General features: G+C 49.0%; 1 long non-coding RNA gene across 2 annotated transcripts; it reads left to right on the top strand.

Annotated features, from left to right (window-relative positions):
* Positions 1-2,601: 2,601 nt before the first annotated feature.
* Positions 2,602-7,253, top strand: LOC140191701 (uncharacterized). 2 transcript variants are annotated; one of them, XR_011883882.1, is made up of 5 exons: positions 2,602-2,701; positions 3,443-3,619; positions 4,766-4,932; positions 6,309-6,541; positions 6,896-7,253. It is a non-coding gene; the product is annotated as an uncharacterized lncRNA (long non-coding RNA). The 2 variants fall into 2 exon arrangements; XR_011883883.1 differs by lacking the exon at positions 4,766-4,932.
* The last annotated feature ends 329 nt before the right edge of the window (positions 7,254-7,582 follow it).

The following is a 7,582-nucleotide window of genomic DNA, read 5'->3' as shown; positions in this document are numbered from 1 at the left end:
CAGACCCAAATCAGCGACTTGAGCACATTAAGGACATTATTTACGCATCTGCAGATTGTTATTGACATGATCCTTCCAAATTATCCTTATGTCCATCCACATACCGAGACACTTTATCACTGACTGGACCCCTGATTTAACATGTAAATTGAGATCAATTGTGGGGGCAATGTTCCTTTCAGAACACAAAATAAACAGCTCAAGTTTTCGCAATGGAAAATTTCAGTCCCCACTCATGTCCCCATTTCACTACTTCATTAATAGCTGCTTGCATTTCCCTAACTATATAATTTATATTCCTACCTCTCTCCCACAATGCACCATCATCACCATTTCACGCTGCTCTTTCCGAAGGCCCTGCTCGTTTGTTTAAATCTCGCGCTCACTCTCGCGATATCTCAATCCCGCCGAAAGGCTCCTCTCGCGCCCGATGACCTCCACAGAAACGGCTGCTCGGCTGCCCCGGGTTCCTGTCTCCGTCCGTCGGCACCTTGTCGGCCCGCCGCGCCCGACAGCTCAACACCGCTCCCCGGGCACCAGGTAGGGGCCTGACTCTGTTATTCGACACACATTTTCTTTCATTGCAAAGCCACGCCTCATCGATCTCGGGCCGCTGCTTCTCTGTGCGAAGGGGAAGCGGGGGGCAGCATTATCTGGGAGATAGCGGGGGGAGAGGACCAGGGAATGATCACTCCTGAGGTGAAGAGGGAGGAGGGATGGGGTAGGGTGGGGGAATGAGGGACATGGGGGTGGGGAGGAGGGAGCAGGGGTCACAGTGAGGATGGGATAGTTTGAGGGTGGGGGAATTGGTTATGGGGAGGGAGGGTACATGGGGGAGGTGGATTGGTGGTGAGGGGCTCGTTGAGGATGGGACAGGGTGGAGGGATGGTGGTACAGACATGTCACAAACCCACCAGTCCCTCAGACATTATTGTTTAATACAGAAGATCTCATTCCCTTCTCCCTTTCCTCTCTCCTTCCTCTAAAAACACATACAGAGTCACTCAGTATCGGAGGACACTTTGAAGGAGTCTGGAACTAAGCTGTGCCCGTGGACTTGGTCCAATCCTGGAACCTGACCCCTCACTCCTCGTTCCACATCAGACCTAAACAACACTCCTCTTCCTTCTGAAGAACCAATCCCTCTTGACCTGGACCCATGGGACCCTCTGGACATTGTGACCTTGGGCTGGCGCTCCCTCAGCAGCTTCCTCGATGCCTGCACTTCTCTGGTAAAGTAGGAGTTGGCCCAGCACTCAAGAGCAGTGCGGGACATCCAGACCAACTGGCTGTCTGGGACTGGGGTGGAAGAAGAAACCTGTCCTGTCAGCTGTTGGTTCAGGCTCTGCACCTGACACTCAGAACCTTTCGGGGGGCAGTGGAGGGAAATGGGTGAGTGACCGAGATCTTTAATTACATCCCTGCTGGAGCATTCTTCTCCATCAGGCCTGGGTTTTGCCCTCCCCCTTGCCCCATCATATCTGGCGTTCCCTTCCACTGGAGGGAGGTGCCGAGGATGAACGATGTCCTGGGTCCAGATGGGGATGAGCAGGCATCTGCAGCGGCTGTTTGCCAGACGACAGGAGGGTGGTGTCGGCACCGCAGATGTGATTTCTGCCCCCGAAAATCCAGGTGATTCATTCCCCTGCTGCTTCACCTCTGGGATGGTAGACCATCTGTCACAATTGTAGCAGGACAGGGAACCTTGTGGAAAGAGATTGCAAAGCAGACCTCTCCAGTGGCCAGTTGCCATGACCATTCAGGGCTGGTGCAAGCCTGAGAGCTGACTGCAGAGGGTGTAAGATGGTGGTTCTCTTGACCTGGACCCATGGTGGTTGCCAGTGGTTGACCTTAGCCTTCAAGAAAAGATCAAGATGACAACTGATTGTACATCCATGGTAGAGGCAACTCAGCAATACGTGCAAGGCAGCCATTGTAGCTTCTTACACCTCTACATAGTTTTAATTCCCATTTCCATATGCACTTGGAACACCACACACAGTTACTGCCTTCAGAATCATCCGTCAGCACACTGGGAGCACGTTGCATGTGTGGGAAATTGGAAAATTTGCTCTCAAACAATCTAATTTCCTTCCACTCAAGAACACCAGCAAGCAGTGAATAATGATGGCATGCGAATTTCTGTCACCCCTCGCCTGAACTCTAGAGTGTCCCTGAATTTGAACCCCATCTCCATGTTCCTCATCTCCTCTCCCTACCCCCTCCAGGCTCAGCCCTCCTCACTCCTTCCGACCTCCCCCATCCCCATTCCCCCCTCTCTCCCCATCTCCCTCTTCACCTCAGGAGTGATCATTCCCTGGTCCTCTCTCCCCGCTATCTCCCAGATAATGCTGCCCCCCGCTTCCCCTTCACGCAGGGAAGGAGTGGCCAGAGATCGAGCGGGCGTGGCTTTACAATGAAAGAAAATGTGTGTTGAATAACAGAATCAGGCCCCTACCTGGTGCCCGGGGAGCGGTGTTGAGCTGTCGGGCGCGGCGGGCCGACAAGGTGCCGACGGACGGAGACGGAGACAGGAACCCGGGGCAGCCGAGCAGCCGTTTCTGTGGAGGTCATCGGGCATGAGAGGAGCCTTTCGGCGGGATTGAGATATCGTGAGAGTGAGCGCGAGATTTAAACAAACGAGCAGGGCCTTCGGAAAGAGCAGCGTGAAATGGTGATGATGGTGCATTGTGAGAAAGAGGTAGGAATATAAATTATATAGTTAGGGAAATGCAAGCAGCTATTAATGAAGTAGTGAAATGGGGACATGAGTGGGGACTGAAATTTTCCATTGCGAAAACTTGAGCTGTTTATTTTGTTTTCTAAAAGGAACATTGCCCCCACAATTGATCTCAATTTACATGTTAAATCAGAGGTCCAGTCAGTGATAAAGTGTCTCGGTATGTGGATGGACACAAGGATAATTTGGAAGGATCATGTCAATAAAAATCTGCAGATGCGTAAATAATGTCTTTAATGTGCTCAAGTGGCTGATTTGGATCTGATGAGGGTACGAGTGGGAGGTCACTTAAATGTATTTTGCTTTAATCAAACCTGTCTTTGATTATGAATGTATTGCTTCTGGGTCAGCCTCACCAGCGGTCTTAAAGCCCGTTAGATGAAGTTCAAATTCAATCATTGAGATTATTTTTTGGTGCTATTAAATCATCCCCAATTTCAGCATTACTAGTGGAAATGGATTAAGTACCTTTACATCTACACAGGTTACAGTTAGCAATGGTTTATTGGGTTAATGTAAGAGGACATAAAGCTGGTCCTAAAAGATTGCCAACATCAGTCATGTTGCGATGACTGTATTCGCAAGGTATTCTGTTTTGGGTGGATGGAAAATGAATGGGCAGAAAATCTTGGGTTCTTTGATGTGAAATATGGTCCCGGTGTACCCCTTTCTGTCACTACTCCATGGTTTTTCCCTTTGCAGGTGGTTGACTTTAGCCTTCAAGAAAAGATCAAGATGACAATTGATTGTACATCCGTGGTATAGGGAATTCAGCAATACATGCAAGGCAGACATTGTGGATTCTTACACATCACAGTTAATTCAAAAGACCCAGTGACAGGTCGTTCAGGTGTCTCTGATTATGTTCCAAAGGTTCAGGTGATTATTGAGAAAGGATTATCATACAAAGTATCTGTATTCACAGCTGAGGTGGTTGCTATCATTTTAATCTTGGAATGGGCTGGAGAAGTACATCCTGATTATGTACTTCCGTGCTCTGATTTGATCTGTTTTGACATCTGTTAAAAAATGTACTTTAAATTGTAGGTCAGACGTTGTTCTTGATGAAAACCCCTGGTTTCCCTGGGTTGTGCTAGTCCAGGGAATACACACTCTGGTCCTGCCAAATCCAAGAGATTGGGACGGTACTCCCACCTCAAACCTCGGTTTGTGTGGAGACTGTGTATTTTGCTCCCCTGGTACATCTCAGTGCCAAGAAATAACAGCGTGCTGCATGCGATTATATGAATTATATTTATGAATGTTAACTGAACTAAAGGGTTAGTAAAGAAAAGAAAGAAAAAGACAAAAAAGGCCCATTATAATGAAACAGTCAAATGTGCACAAGTTGGAGCTCAGCTCTTCTGAAAGTTATATTCACCGATACTCAATAGACCTCTGCACCTTACTCCATCGAATGATAGTCCTCCCCCGGGTTGAATCCTGCAACCAGTTCTCTCCAGTGTCTTCTCTCTTCATGTCCCTCCGAAGCAAGACCCCAGATCACACCGATGTCAGGCACACTGAAAAACAACCCGCTCCCCGGATTGGATGGCTCTCATTCCAAAGCACCTATTATCTCCAAATCCAACCATAATCCAAACACTGCTCCTACAGAAATACCATTACATCAACAGTGAAACCTCTATTAGGGTGTTACATTGAGATTGGACAACATCTGTTGAAGCTGCAGGGTTGTGTATACATTTCATATGGGTCCCAGCCCTTGTTGAGGTTGAAGGGAACAAGGTGCCAGACCTTCTAGCTGAGCAATTACTTCAAATTAAGAAAGTAAATGTGGTGCCTTTGCATAAAGGGGAAGCAAAAGCCATGAAATTAGGAGAGGCAGTAGGGGCCACGAGAAGGCCTTGGCGAGCAGGATTTAAGATAGCCCCAAGGCATTCTACAAGTCTGTGAAGAGCAGGAGGATAAGACATAAGAGAATAGGAGTAATGAAGTGTGACAGTGGAAAAGTGTGCAGGAAACAGGAGATAGCTCAGGTACTTTATGAATATTCTGTTTCAGTATTCACTAAGGAAAAGGATCCTGGCGATTGTCGGGTTGACTTACAGCGGATTGAAAAGCTTGAGCATATAGACATTAAGAAAGAGGATGTGCTGGAGCTTTTGGAAAGCATCAAGTTGGATAAGTCTCTGGGATCGGACGAGATGTACCCCAGGATACTGTGGAAGGTGAGGGGGGAGGTTACTGAGCCTCTAGCAATGATCTTTACATTATCAATGGGGACGGGGGAGATTCTGGAGGATTGGAGGGTTGCAGATGTTGTTCCCTTATTCAAGAAAGGGAGTAGAGATAGTCCAAGAAATTATACACCAGTCAGCCTTGCTTCAGTGGTTGGTAAGTTGGTGGAAAATATCCTAAGAGGCAAGATTTATGAACACTTGGATAGGCATAATATGATTCGCAATAGTCAGCATGGCTTTGTCAAAGGCAGGTTGTGCCTTACGAGCCTGATTGAATTTTCTGAGTATGTGACCAAATATATTGATGAAGGTAGAGTAGTAGATGTAGCTTATATGGATTTCAGCAAGGCATTTGATAAGGTACCCCATGCAAGGCTCATTGAGAAAGTAAGGATGCATGGGATCCAAAGGGACCCTGTTTTGTGGATCTAGAATTGGCTTGCCGACAGAAGGCAAAGAGTGGTTGTAGACGAGTTACATTCTGCATGGAGGTCAGTGACCAGTGGTGTGCCTCAGGGATCTGTCCTGGGATCCCTTTGTGATTTTGATAAATGACTTGGATGAGGAACTGGAGGGATGGGTTAGTGAAGGATACAAAGTTGGTTGTGTTGGAGGGCTGTCAGAGGTTACAGGGGGACGTTGGTAGAATACAAGACTGGGCTGAAAAGTGGCAAATGGAGTTCATCCCAGATAAATGTGATGTGGTTCATTTTGCTAATACGATGCATTGACCTTCATCAACCGTGGGACTGAGTTTCGAAGTCGGGAGGTAATATTACAGCTGTATTGGACCCTGGTCAGACCCCACTTGGAGTACTGTGCTCAGTTCTGGTCACCTTACTGCAGGAAGGATGTGATACTATAGAAAGGGTGCAGAGATTTACAAAGATGTTGCCTGGATCAGGTAGCATGCCTTACGAGAATAATTTGAGTGAACTTGGCCTTTTCTCCTTGGCGTGACAGAGGATGAGAGGTGACCTGATGGAGGTGTACAAGATGACAGACATTCATTATCATGTGGATTGTCAGAGGCTTTTTCCCAGTGCTGAAATGGCTATCACAAGTGGGCACAGTTTTAAGGTGTTTTGAAGTAGGTATAGGGGAGATGCCAGGGCAAGTTCTTTACGCAGTGATTGGTGAGTGCGTGGAATGGGCTGCCGGCGATGGTAGTGGAGGCGCATACGATAGGGTCTTTGAAAAGACTCCTGGATAGGTACATGGAGCTCAGAAAAAAAGAGGGCTATTGGTTACCCAAGGTAAATGGAGGGGAGGAGAAGATGGCGGCGCGACGCAGCGTGCACGGCCGCTCCAAATTGATAGTGTATTTGCGAAGTTGGATAATGTGCACAATCCTGATTTCATAGAGACAGCCGTGAGAAGCACGGAGGAACATCTGGAGAAACTTCTGAACTGCCTGCTTCGCTACCGCTGCTACTGTGTGATCGAGACTCTGCAGAGGGGAAGGCCCCAAATCCTCGGCTTTGCCTGTTGCCGGGGCCGGGGTCGAAGCACTCGGCAGAGATGGTGCTCGGTGTCGGAGACACAAAATAATCTGCAGATGCTGGGGAGAGAGGACCAGGGAATGATCACTCCTGAGGTGAAGAGGGAGGAGGGATGGGGTTGGGGCAGGTCGGAAGGAGTAGGGTGGGCTGAGGCTGGAGCGGGTAGGGTGAGGGACATGGGGGTGGGGAGGGAGGAAGCAGGGGTCACAGTGACCATGGGATAGTTTGAGGGTGGGGGGAATTGGTTATGGGGTGCGAGGGTGCATGGGGGAGGTAGATTGGTGGTGAGGGGCTTGTTGAGGATGGGACAGGGTGCAGACTTCTCACAAGCCCACCAGTCCCTCAGACGTTATTGTTTAATACAGAAGATCTCATTCCCTTGTCCCTTCTCCCTTCTCCCTTTTCCATTTCTACCCTTTCCCCTCTCCTTCCTCTAAAAACACATACAGAGTCACTTGGAATCGGAGGACACTTTGAAGGAGTCTCGAACTAAGCTGTGCCCGTGGACTTGGTCCAATCCTGGAACCTGACCCCTCACTCCTCGTTCCACATCAGACCTAAACAACACCCCTCTTCCTTCTGAAGAACCAATCCCTCTTGACCTGGACCCATGGAACCCTCTGGACATTGTGGCCTTGGGCTGGCGCTCCCTCAGCAGCTTCCTCGATGCCTGCACTTCTCTGGTAAAGTAGGAGTTGGCCCAGCACTCAAGATCAGTGCGGGACATCCAGGCCAACTGGCTGTCTGGGACTGGGGTGGAAGAAGAAACCTGTCCTGTCAGCTGTTGGTTCAGGCTCTACACCTGACACTCAGAACCTTTCGGGGGTGGTGGAGGGAAATGGGTGAGTGACCGAGATCTTTAATTACATCCCTGCTGGAGCATTGTTCTGCATCAAGGCTGGGTTTTGCCCTGCCCCTTGCCTCATCATACTTGGTGTTCTCTTCCACTGGAGGGAGGTGCCGAGGATGAACCATCTCCTGGGCCCAGATGGGGATGAGCAGGCATCTGCAGCGGCCGTTTGCCAGACGACAGGAAGGTGGTGTCGGCACCGCAGACGTGATTTCCAACTCTGAAAATCCAGGTGATTCATTCCCCTGCTGCTTCACCTCTGGGATGGTAGATCACCTGTCACAAT

This window comes from Mobula birostris, chromosome X (assembly GCF_030028105.1).
Source record: "Mobula birostris isolate sMobBir1 chromosome X, sMobBir1.hap1, whole genome shotgun sequence".
NCBI lineage: Eukaryota > Metazoa > Chordata > Chondrichthyes > Myliobatiformes > Myliobatidae > Mobula > Mobula birostris.
This window is presented reverse-complemented; position numbering and strand designations above follow the sequence as displayed.